Source organism: Elephantulus edwardii, unplaced genomic scaffold, assembly GCF_000299155.1.
Source record: "Elephantulus edwardii isolate Elephantulus edwardi_28Jun2011 unplaced genomic scaffold, EleEdw1.0 scaffold00030, whole genome shotgun sequence".
In the NCBI taxonomy this organism is placed as follows: Eukaryota; Metazoa; Chordata; class Mammalia; order Macroscelidea; family Macroscelididae; genus Elephantulus; species Elephantulus edwardii.
The window spans coordinates 19,217,902-19,230,618 of NW_006399780.1; the positions used below are offsets into that span (position 1 = coordinate 19,217,902).

At 38.1% G+C, this 12,717-nt stretch overlaps 1 pseudogene; it reads left to right on the top strand.

The window, feature by feature from the left end:
• Positions 1-9,186: 9,186 nt before the first annotated feature.
• On the top strand, positions 9,187-9,705 carry LOC102873186 (annotated as a pseudogene).
• Positions 9,706-12,717: the final 3,012 nt, after the last annotated feature.

Here is a 12,717-nt window from a genome sequence, read left to right on the forward strand (position 1 = left end):
GTTTTCAGAGCCGCTGGATGGATTTACATGGATCCATTTACATGGATTGTCCATACTTCTATATAGGATCTCAGGGCTATAAGCCACACACCCCAGGACAACCAAAGGTGATGACTTGGGTCAAACCTTATAGTAAAGTGAGCATTTAAAATACATCTCATCTCACCATAATCCTATGTCATTAGCACAGCAAGCAACTGGATCCAGAATGGGGTCAAAATCACAGACAAAGAGGCTAGAATTCACAATAGAAAGTCCATATTACTTAATTCACTATATCACTTTTGCTCAGCATACAGATGAAATATGAAACAACCTTGATAAATACCATGCAGACTTTGTTCTATTCAAATGACTACTTCTTTTCTTACAATTGTTTGGAATTTCCATTGTTCTCAATGCTATTAATAATTTTTAATTTTTTTAAATTGTATGCTGGTTTACTTGCAAAGTTTGTATACATTGTTTATCATACCAGATCTTTCCCCTTTCCTTTATTCTCCCCTTGTATCAAATTGTGCAACCCCTTGATTAACCTCCCTCCTTCTCCCCATCCTTGCCCCTCTGCTCCCCTCCCCCCACCTTGGATCCTCATATTCATTTTACAATAATGGTATTATACAGTATTTGTCTTTATGAGACTGAGTTCACTTAGCATAATGTTCTCCAGTCCCTCCCAAGTTAGGTAGTAATTTTTTTTTTTAAAAGCTCCTGTATGCAGTGTAGTATTCCATTGTGTGAATGTACCATAATTTCTCCATCCATTCCATTGTGGTTGGACATTTGGGTTATGATCCATACAGTCTAATGCCTTTTCATAGTTCGTAAAAGACTATTCAGACTTAATTGTCTGCAATTCTTTATCAATCCCTTCAAAAAAATACAAGTTAATGAAAGAAAGCAGGAATGTATAGGAGAGAATAAAGTTTCATTGAAAGAGTAGATCAATACAATTTGTTATCAGATATTTACTAAGGCCCTAATATGACAAAGCTCTTTTTCATTAGCCTAGATAACTGAGAGTTGATTTTAGCTATTTAGATGGGAAGTGGAATCTTTAAGTTCTTTTCAAGTTTCTCTGATTTGATTAGAGTCAGGCCTCTTGTGCTTGAATGAAACAGTTAAAGAAGAAGAAGTTAAAGAAGAGGCAAATACAGCTCCCACGCAGCTTGGATTTTTCTCTTACTTTACACTGTCCAACTCCAAGGGAGTGGAGGAAGTACAGAGTTTAGTGTTGTGGGACTTCTCTCATCTTTTAATTTCCCCCATCCTCATGACCTCTCTGTTTCTTAGTCCAGAACAGCACCATTAGCTGACTAGAGATTCAATCTTCGGACTCTTTCTTACTTTTCTTTAAATAAAAACAATCAAACTATTAACTCATTCAACAAACATTTCCAAGTACCCATTATGAATAAACACTGGGCCAGTTGCCATAGTACATGAAAAATTAATGAGATACTGTCATTGTCCTTAAGAATAGCCTTAGTAGAAACCTGTAAGCACAGATAACTACTGAAATACATATGAGAAATTACAAAGTTCTATGGGGGTACAAAGAAGGAAGAACACGTAAAATAATATATATTAAAGAGTTTTTAAAAAATTCTATAAATAAAAGTTTTTTTTTATCTTCTTCAAGTAATTTTTAAAAAAAGAAGAAGAAGAAGACTGGGAATCAGGAGACCTTACTGTAGACCATGACTTGGCAAACTAAGGCTCAAAGCCTATTTTGTTGTACAACCTTCATAAATGACCTTTACATTTTTAAGGGATTGTACAGAGGAAAAAACAGTAAAGCAGAGTATGCAAAAAAAAACCAAAACAACAAAACCAAACAAAAAAAAACCCCAACAAACTTTTTTCTCTCTTTACAGAAGAAGTTTTCCAAGTCTTATTTTCTATGAAATTGTGTGATTAACTACATAATTATGAACAAAGATAGCTGAGAATGGGTAATAAGTTTGGACAGTGTCCATGAATAAGGGAGAGCTAAATCTACTGAATAAAACAGGCCAGATCCAGTAGTAGGAGGGAGATGGGTGTTACTATGGAGTTGACTTCTGCTCGTGGTGATTCTATAGGCACAGAGTAGAACAACTTTATAGAGTTTTGGTTTTACAAAAATATTTTATTGTGCTTTAGGGGAAAGTTTATACAGGAATTTATTTTCTTGTCAATAATTCGTGCCTAACTTGTTCTGTGATTTTGGTTGCATCTCAGCAAGGTGCCAGCACACTGCTAGCTTCCCCCTGAGCTTCCCACTCCCACTCTCCACATTTCTCTGCCTCTTTCTACCTTCTCATATTTGTCTTTGGACAAATATTAACCTTTTGATCTCATACAGTCAGTTGTTTAAAAAAAAACATATTCCTCATAGGTATTATTTATTTTGTAGACCAGTTTTTTATTTGGTGTGGAATGGGAGTAGCTTCAATTCTAAGTTAGGATAATAGTTTTGAGGATTCCTCTGATCTCTATTAGACCAGGAAGTCTGATCTTCTTCATGTATTTGAGGGGTTTTCACCTTTTATTCTTTCTTTTTTAAATTTTATATTGGTTTGTATACAAAGTTCATGTACATTGTGTTTCACAAATTTCTTCATTCACATTGCATTTCATATGATTATTCATATACATTGTGTTTTATTAAATTAATCACCATTGATCTATGCCTGCCATCACTCCCACTGCAGGTCCTTATTGGATTCTTACTAATTACTCCCTCCCTCCACTCCCTAAACTCAGTCATCCCAGTGATGTTCTGTCCTCCCCACACTCCACTCCCATCCCTCTTGCCTTTTCCCTTTGTACCTTTACACACATCTTACTAGTTCTCCTTCTGTTTTTACAATAATCATCTTATGCAGTATTTTTCTTGTAAGACTGAGTTAGCTCACTCAGCATAATGCTCTCTAGACTCCCATGTTATATAGAACTTTATGAAATTGTTGCTCCATAGTGCTACCTAGTATTCCATTGAGAGAATGTTTCCGAGTCTGTCGGTTTTCTTTTTTTACCCTGTTGGGGAAAGTTTTTGATGCATATCAAGACTTAAACTTTAGAAGATCCCACATATTGATATTATCCTCTACTGATTGTACATGTATTTGTTTTTTTTTTCTTCCATTTTTCTTCCATTCTTACTGAAACTTTATATTGTATCCCTAGTCCAAATGGTCAACTGTGGTAGCTGGGCATCTGTTGCTCTGGCCTCACACTGGAGGAGGCTGTGGTTCAAGTAGGCCATTTCTCCTTTGGACTAATTGCTTCTTTGACTCTAGTTTTCTTCACTCTTATTGCTTTGGGTGAAAGAGATCAATGTGTTGTTAGGTGCCATTGAGTCAAGTACAACTCATAGCAACCCTATGAACAAAAGATCTGAACCCTGTTCTGTCCTGGACTCATCCTCACACTTTCTGACACAGAAGAACCCAATGTGGCAGTCACCATGTCAATTCACCTGACTGAAGGTCTTCCTCTTCTTTTCTAACCCTCCACCCTTCCCAATATTATTATGTCCTTCTTCAAGGAATAGATCCTCCTAGCAACATGTCCAAAGTATGTGAGGTGAAGCCTCATCATTCTTGCCTCCAAAGAGTACTCTAGCTGTACCCTCTCCAAGACATATCTGTTTGTTGTTTTCACCATCCATGGTCTTCTCCAACACCACAGCTAAAAAGGTGTCAATTATTTTTCTGTCATCCTTAAATTGGGTTTTTTGTAAACTTTTAAGACCACAGATATTACTCAGCAAACCAAAATGTCTTTAATGTTTCTAAGACTATGAACTTTTGGAAGAAGATTGGCAGACCTGTACTTCTGATGGGCTTCTTTGTGGTTTCAAACCACCAAACTTTTGGTTAGTAGTCTAACGTTTAATCCTTTGTTTCACTCAGGGACTCCTTTAAGTAGAATGTTGCAATTATTGTTGTTATGTTCTATTGAGTCACCTGAGACTCATAGCAGCCCTATGTACAACAGCCCTAATTCCTTCTCTATCCTGTGCCAATCGTATTGTCTCTGATACACCTACCCCCATTACCCCAGTCACTGAATCAATCCATCTCATAGAGGGTCTTCTTCTCAAGCACAGTCCCTCCACCTCCCAAGCATGACGTCCTTCTCCAAGGACTGGTCCTTCCTTGCAGCATGTCCAAAGTATGTCAGACAAAGCTTCAGAACCCTTGCCTCAAAGGAGCAGCCTGGTTTCACCCTCTTTTGGATGAACCTGTTCATTCTTTTAGAAGTCCATGGTATATTCAATACTCTTCTCCAACACCACAGCTCAAAGGCATTAATTCTCCTTCTATCATCCCTAGTCATTGTGATCTCTCTTTTTATAAAATTATTTTTCTAACCACTATGCAGCTTTCATTCAGGACTCTTGTCATGACAATAATACCTAATCATATATTCCTCCTAAACAGTTCTCTCTCTCATCTGTTTCAATGCAGTATACATTACTTATCTCCTCTTAGTTCCCCACCACCACCTCTGATGTCAGACCAGCTTTACAAGAGTGGCAATATGCTGTACTTGTCCTTTTGTGACTGAGATATTTCACACAGCATAATGTCTTCCATGGTCACTAATTTTGTATAATATTTCATGAGTTCCTTGTTTTTCAATGCAGCATAAAATTCCATTGTGTGAAATACCAAAGCTTCTCTAGCCATTTGTTTATTGATGGGCACTTGAGTTGTTTCTAGCTCTTTGCTATTGTGAACAAAGCAGCAATAAACATAGGTGTGCATATATATATATATATATATATATATATGCTTGGATGGCAGTTATGGTTTCTTTAGGATATATTCCCAGTAGTGGAATTACTGGGTCAAATGGTATTTCTTTCTCTTTGCAACTTTTTAAAATTAAATTTCAATAATTTTAATGAACATTTACAGAGATTTTGGGTTTCCATTCATTCATTGTTGCACTATTTTCTTTACCCTCCCCCCTCTTTGCAACTTTTGGAGAAAGTGCCATATTGCATTTCATAGTGGTTGCATCATTTTACACTCCCACCAACAGTGAATAAGCATTCCAGTTTCTCCACTACTTCGCCAGCATTTGTTGTTTGCTGTTCTGTTAAAGTTTGCTATTCTTACTTGGGTGAGATGATATCTCATAGTTGTTTTATCTCCCTACTTCTTAACAGTATGGAACTGCCTGCACCAACTAGGTAAACCAATTTCAACCTCTCCACAAACCTTATTTTCCTTTACTTCTGAGCCTTTATTTATCCTAGCCATTTGCTTTATTTTAAGACTTAAAGAGAGGAAGTTATGGAATAAGAGTTAAATTAAAAGTCTGTCATTTACTACTTACATTAACTCTAGTTACTCACTGTAAGAGTTGCCAAATTCAGCAAATAATCATGACAATTTTTTTCTCAATATAAAAATCTCACAACTAACACATTCAATAGTTTAAAGGTTTCCCACCCCTAAAATCAAGAAAGACTGAGATTCAACATAGCTTTAGGAGTTCTAGTTGTTGCAATCCCCTAAGAAAAATAAAAGGCACTGAAATAAAAAAAGGCAGAGAGGTAAGAATGTTTCTATTCAGAGATGACATGTTTTGTTTTGTTTTAAATTTATTATTAATTTCAGTGAAAATTTACAGAGACTTTGGATTTCCATTAATTCATTGTTGTACTTTTCTCCCCTCCCAACTCTCCCCCCTAGTACACTACCCTCTTGGAAAAGCGAAAGAAAAACTCTTTCATTGTTTTACAATCCCTCCCCCCAGGTCCACTCCACTATACAGCCTTCACTCTGGACTCCTCTCATGACAAAAATACCTAATAATTTTCACTCTTAAACAGTTTTCTCCCTCATCTGTTTCAATGCAGCATACATTATTGAACCTGTCCTCAGTCTCCTCCTAATCCCAAGGTCAGTCCTGCTTTACAACAGTTGCCCCATGCAGTATTTATCTTTTTGTGACTGGATACTTCACTCAGCATAATGTCCTCCAGGGTCATCCATTTTGAATAATATTGCATGAGTTCCTTGTTTTTCAATACACATAGTGTTCCATTGTGTAAATATACCACAGCTTCTCTATCCATTCGCTTGTTGATGGGCACCTGGGTTGTTTCTGACTCCTTGCTATTGTGAACAAAGCCGCGATAAATATGGGTGTGCATATATCTGCTTGGATGTCAGTTATGGTCTCTTTGGGGTAATATTCTGAGTAGTGGAATTACTGGGTTGAATGGTATCGCTATTTGCAACTTTTTGAGAAAGCAGCATACCGCCTTCACAGTGGTTGCACCAAAGATGACATGTTTTTATAGAAAAATTCGCAAAATTTTACAAGAAGCTACTAGAGCTAAATTGCAGGGAACAAGATAAACACACAAAAATAGGTGTGTTTCTATGTAACAGCAACAAAGAACATGAAAATAAAATTAAATAATCATTTCTGTCTACAATACCATCTAAAGGAAGACAATATTTAGGTATATATGTTTAACCAGCAAGGTGAAAGCTTTGCAACTGAAAACTGCAACACAATGCTGAAAGAAATTAAAGAAGAACTAAAGAAATAAAAAGGGAATTCTGATGGATTAGGCATAAGGAGTTGTGACGCCAACCGAAAGGCACATGGTTCTAATTCACCAGCTAAAGAAGAAAGATCGATAATCTTTCTCATGCAATTTACTCTGATAATCTACTTGAAGGATTCGCTTTGAGTTGATCCGTACTCGACTGTATATAACAACAACAGTAACAAATAAATGCAAAGATCTTCCATGTTCATGCATTCCAAGAACTAATATTGTTAAGGTATCAGTACTACTCAAAGTGATCTATAGATATACCAAAATTTCCATAGACTTTTTTGGGTACAAATGGAAAATTAATCCTCAAATTCATGTAGAACTCTAAATGGACCTGAAAAGACAAAGCAATCTTGAAAAAGAACAGAATGGAACTCACACTTTCTGTTATAAAAACCTACTACAAAAATAGTGATCAAAACAGAGTAATACTAGCATAAAGATGTTGTTGATTGCCTTTGAGTTGAGCACAGCTCATAGTGACCCTATGAACAAAAGACCTGAACATATCAGATTGTATGACCTCATGATTAATCCTCCCAATTTGTTGCTCTTTTGACTTTATATGGTCGGTTATTCTAAGGAGCGAGTGTCTTCCTAATATTGATCACTGTATAAATGTGTCTGTTGTTTGGCTCAGAGTTGAAGCATGGAGGAAAATTTTGTTCTGGATTTGAAAGGTGACTGACTAATGGTCGTAGTCTTGGGTATTTATATCAATTATTATCAGGACAGTAACACTGGCCTTTTTTAGTAATTTAGAGTTTTGTTCTACATTCCTCCCTGCTCTAACTGTATCCAGAATCTTCTATTGTGATTCCTTTTAGCGTGGTAAGTGATGCTACCATCTACCTCACTGGTCTATGGAAAGAAATTTGGAAGACAGTCCTATAGACCAGTGAGCACATCCAGGGTTGCATCTGTTGAAGCATGTCAATTGGTATTTCATCATTTCCAGGAGCTTTATTTATTGCCAATGCTGTCAATGCAGCTTCAATTTTTTCTTTTATTACCACTAGTTCTTGATTGTATGCTACTTTCTGAAATGGTTTATTATAACTAATTATTTTTGGTAGAGTCTTTCTGTGTATTCCTTCCATCGTCTCTAGATGCTCCCTACATCATTCAAAATCTTGTCCATAGAATCTTTCACTATTACAATTTGAAATTTCAATATGTTCTTCAATTTCTTAAATTTGAGAAAATGCCAAGCATGTTTTCTCCCCTTTTAGTATTCTATCTTGAGCTCTTTGCACATTTTGTTATAATACTTTGCTTTATTTTCAAATTGCCCTATGAAATCTTCTCTTCTATCTCTTTTACATCACTATTTCTTCCCTTTGTTTTGTTCTCTTTGCATTTTAGTGCAAATTGCATAGTCTCTTGGTCTTTGCATATGCTTGTATGTGTGATTGTATAACAACACTACATATATTGTTGCTGTACCATTGAGTCTGAGCCAACCCATAGCTGACCCTCCAGGTTTTCAGAGGCAGCTAATCCCACAAGAGGAGATTGCCCATACTTTTCCTATGGAGCAGCTGGTAGATTAAAAATGCATGCTCAACTCAAAGTTACACAACAACATACATGCAACAGAGTATTATTTCATCATAAAGAAAAATGATACCTGGTTGAATCTAAGAATATTACATTAAATAAAATATGTCAAACAAAAAAGGATAAATATTATATGACCTACCTATATGCAATATCTTGTTGGTGGTGCTATTGAATACAATTCACTGTGATCATATCCTTCACCATTTTATGATTTTTGCTAAGTTTGGGCTCATTGTTATAGTCACTGGGTCAATCCATTTCACTGAAGTCCTTCTTCTCTTTCACTCACCCTGTATCTTTCTCAAAACAATATTATTTTTCAAGGACTAGTCTCTCCTATAACATGGCCAAAGTATGGGGGACAAAATTTCACCATCTATTATACCTCTAAGGAGTACCCTGATTGTGCTTCCTTCAAGACAGATTTATTTGTTCTCTTGGCAGTCCGTGGGATAGTCAATACTCTTCTTTAATATCAAAATTCAAAGACATTGATTCTTCTTTTGTCAGCCTTTTTCATCAGAAGTCCAACTTTTAGACATTGCTATGAAGCAATAAAAAATATCATCACTTGCACTTGCATCTTTGTCTTTAAAATGATATTGTTAATCTTTTAGCACTTTGGAGAGGCCTTTGAGGCCAAAATTACCCAATGTGACACATTTTTTTATTACTAAATTTCTAAAATTTTATTTTATACTTGTTTACAAAGTTCATAAAGTTTGTATACATTGTTTTTCACATTGAATCTTTCCCCTTTCCTCTACCCATCCCTCCCTCCACCCATCAAATTGTATGAACCTATGATTAAATTCTCCCTCCCCTGGGATCCTTATTCTACAGTAATGGTCTTATGAGTTCCCCAGTGGTCCCGTGGATCTGTCTCTTGCTTCAACAGTGTTTGGATAGAACAGACCCGGCGACTTCCCCCTTTCCAGCCTCTCTCCAACTTCTCTCCAGGCGTAACCTCAGGACCATGTCAACCATCTCCCATTTTCCAGACCAGTTAACACCTTTTTTTTTTGTTAGCCCCAAAACCTCGACCAACTATGAGCTCTCAGATCCGTCAAAATTATTCCACCGAAGCAGCTGTCTGGTCAACCTGCACCTGGGGGCCTCTTACACCTACCTCTCTCTGGGTTTTTATTTTGACCGCAATGATGTGGCCTTGGAAGGCGTGGGACACTTCTTCCGCGAGTTGGCAAAGGAGAAGCACGAGGGTACCAAGCGGCTCTTGAAGCTGCAAAACCCGCGCAGCAGGCGAGTCCTCTTCCAAGATTTCCAGAAGCCATCCCAGAATGAGTGGGGTAAAATCCAGGATGCCATCATGCAAGCAGCGCTGGCCTTGGAGAAGAACCTAAACCAGGCCCTTCTGGATCTGCACGCCATGGGTTCCACCCACACTGACCCGCATCTCTGCGACTTTTGTGGAAAACCACTTCCTGGACAAGGAAGTGAAACTGCTGAAGAAGATGGGTGACCATCTGACCAACATTAGAAGACTGGGCAGCCCCCAGGCTGGGCTGGGCGAGTATCTCTTTGAGTGTCTTACCCTCAAGCATGACTAGGGGTCTGTGGGGACCAGCAGGGGGGAACCACTGCGTCCCCACTACCATCAGCAGCAAGCTTCTCTATCCCACCCTGATGTAGAATCTTATCCACTCAGAAACCCTTCACCCAAGCCTTGGACCAAATGAAAAAATAAAGCTTTTTGCAACAGCTGCTGAAAAAAAAAAAGGTCTTATACTGCATTTGTCTTTATGAGACTGTGTTAATTCACTTAATTTCTTGACTGCTGCTGTCACCATGGGTGTTTATTATGGACCCAAGAAAAGGTAAGTAATTGATAACTTCAGCCTTATAGATTATAATGTTGCTTATTGGTCCAGTAGTTAGAATTTTTGTTTTCCGATGTTGAAGTATAATCCATATTGAAGGCTATAGTCTTTGATCTTGCACAGTAAGTGGCTCAAGTCCTCTTCACTTTGTGTAAGGTTGTATTATCTGAATAATGCAGGTTTTTGGTGAATCTTCATCTAACCAGATTACTCTTTCTCCAATCCTGATGCCACGTTCGTCTTCAAATAATCAAGTTTCTTGATAGTTTCTCTTCTTCATGTTGTCCAGCTTCTCTGAATGCCATCAACACAAGGTCAGTGACTGATTCTATATAACACAGCATCAATTACTCATGAGCACATTCAAATTGAAGCTGAAGGAAATGAAAATAACTCCATGAGCAAGAAACAAAATACTACCTTGAGCCTATTTGAACTGAGTTGTACAAATATTTCAAAAATACATTTGATTCATTGAACACTAATGACTGAAAAACAGACAAGTTGTGGGATGACATCTAGTACATCATCCATGAAGAAAGCAAAAGGTCATTATAAAGACAGAAGGGGGAAAAGGACCAAAGGGATGTCTTAAGACACTCTGGAATTTACACTAAAATTAAGAGACCAAAACAAAGGGAAGGAATATCTATGTAAGAGAGATGAACAGAAGATTTCAAAGGAAAGTTTGAGAAAATAAAACAGAGTATTAACAAAATGTGCAAAGAGCTGGAGTTAGAATATCAAAAGGAAAGATAATGCTTGACATTTTCTCAAACTCCAGAATTGAAGAACATGTTCAAACCTCCAGTTGTTGTTAAGTGTTGTTGAGTTGCCTGCAACTCTTGCAACCCTATAAACAACTGCTCTGAAGCCTGCTCTATCCTGAGCCAAGCTTATTGTCTCTGACACACCTACTTTTGTCACCCCAGTCACTGAGTCAATCCTTCTCATTGAGGGTCTTTCTCTCTTGACTGTCCCTCTACCCTCCCAAGCATGATGTCCCTCTCCAAGGACTAGTGCCTCCTTTCAGCATGGCCAAAGTATGTCATATGGAGATCCTTGCTTCCAAGGAGCAGCCTGATCTCACCCTCTCCAAGATGAACCTGTTTGTTATCCTAGTAGTCCATGGTATAGTTAATAATCTTTTCCAGCACCATTGCTCAAAGACATCAATTCTCCTTCTGTCATCCATAGTCTTGCCCAACTTTCTGATACAGAGCACATAATTGCAAAGATGATGGTCTGGATCAGATATACTTTAGTCTCCAGACTGACATTGTTGTTCTTCAGTACTCTGGAGAGGTCCCTGACAACAGACTCTCCCAGTGCAAGTCATCTTTTAACTTCTGGCTGCTGGTACCAAGAGTGTTGATTGTGGAGCCAAGAAAACTAAAGCTGTTAATAATCTCAATCTTTTCACTGTCTATCATGATACTGCCAATCAGCCCAGTAGTGAGAATCTTTGTTTTCTTGATGTTGAGCTTCATTCCGTAATGAAGGCTGCAATCTTTGACCTTCTGCAGCAAGTGCTTCAGGTCCTCCTCAGTTTCAGCAAGCAAAGTTGTGTCATCTTCATAATACAGCCTGTTGATGAGTCTTACTTCAATCTTGATGCCACTTTCCTCCTCATAGAGCACAGCCTTCTAGATGACATGAAGATTTCTCCTAAATTTTAGTCTGAAATTGATTGAATATGCACTCAAGTTGCATTAATAATTATTGGTGCCCAAACCCAGTGCAGCCAGAACACAGTGCAGCCAGGAGACAGCCTGAGAACTGGAATTGGAGAGTTAGGTCCCCACATGTGCTTAATCAGTGAGATATTGCTCAGGACCCCGCCCCCTGTCCCCAGCATCTGCCTGTATGCACCACACCCTCTGCCCACCTTTCCACACCTCACCCGCTGCCTGCCTCTATGCAGATTGCCCTGCGTCCACCTCTACACACCATGCCTTCAGTCCACCTCTACATCCCACCCACCTCTGTGCCCTGTCCACCTCTATGCCCCACCCACCTCTACTCAGTGACTTCAGATCAAGAATCTATCATCACCACTGGCATGAAAAACTCTACCACAGCAACATCACAAAAGAAACAGGGCACCTCACAAACTACACAAGCACGAAACAAGATGTCACTCTAAAAAAGTGACACAATATCAATGGATTTCCTGAAGCCATTAAGTTTGATGGAACTTTCTGACACTGAATTTAAAAGAATAATGATTGAATATTTTCAATGGGTGAAAGACAAACTTGAAGAATTACAGAACACTGAAAGCAAAACCAAGGAGGAACCTAAAAAGCAATCCAAAACAATGCAGATAAAACTAATGAGGCATTAGAGGCACTGGATAAACAAAATATGAGGTCCAAGGTTTCAGATGCTGTCAACATGATGGATGGGCATATGAACAGAGTTGAAGAGATGGAACACAGCACCAGTGAAATAGAAGATAGGATTGTCACCACTGAACTGCTAGAGCAAAAAGCAGAAACAAGAAGGAAGGAAAAAGAAGAAACTCTAATAATAATGGGGGCACCATCAAGAGAAATAACATGTGCATCATTAGAATCCCAGACCAGGAAGAAGCAAGTAAAGGCACCAAAAAAGTTGTGGAAAAATTATTAGAAGAAATTTCCCAGGCATAATGAAGAATGAGAGAATCTATCTTCAAGAAGCTGAGCAAACACCATATAGAATAGGCCCCAAAAGAAAAACACCAAGGCATATCATAGT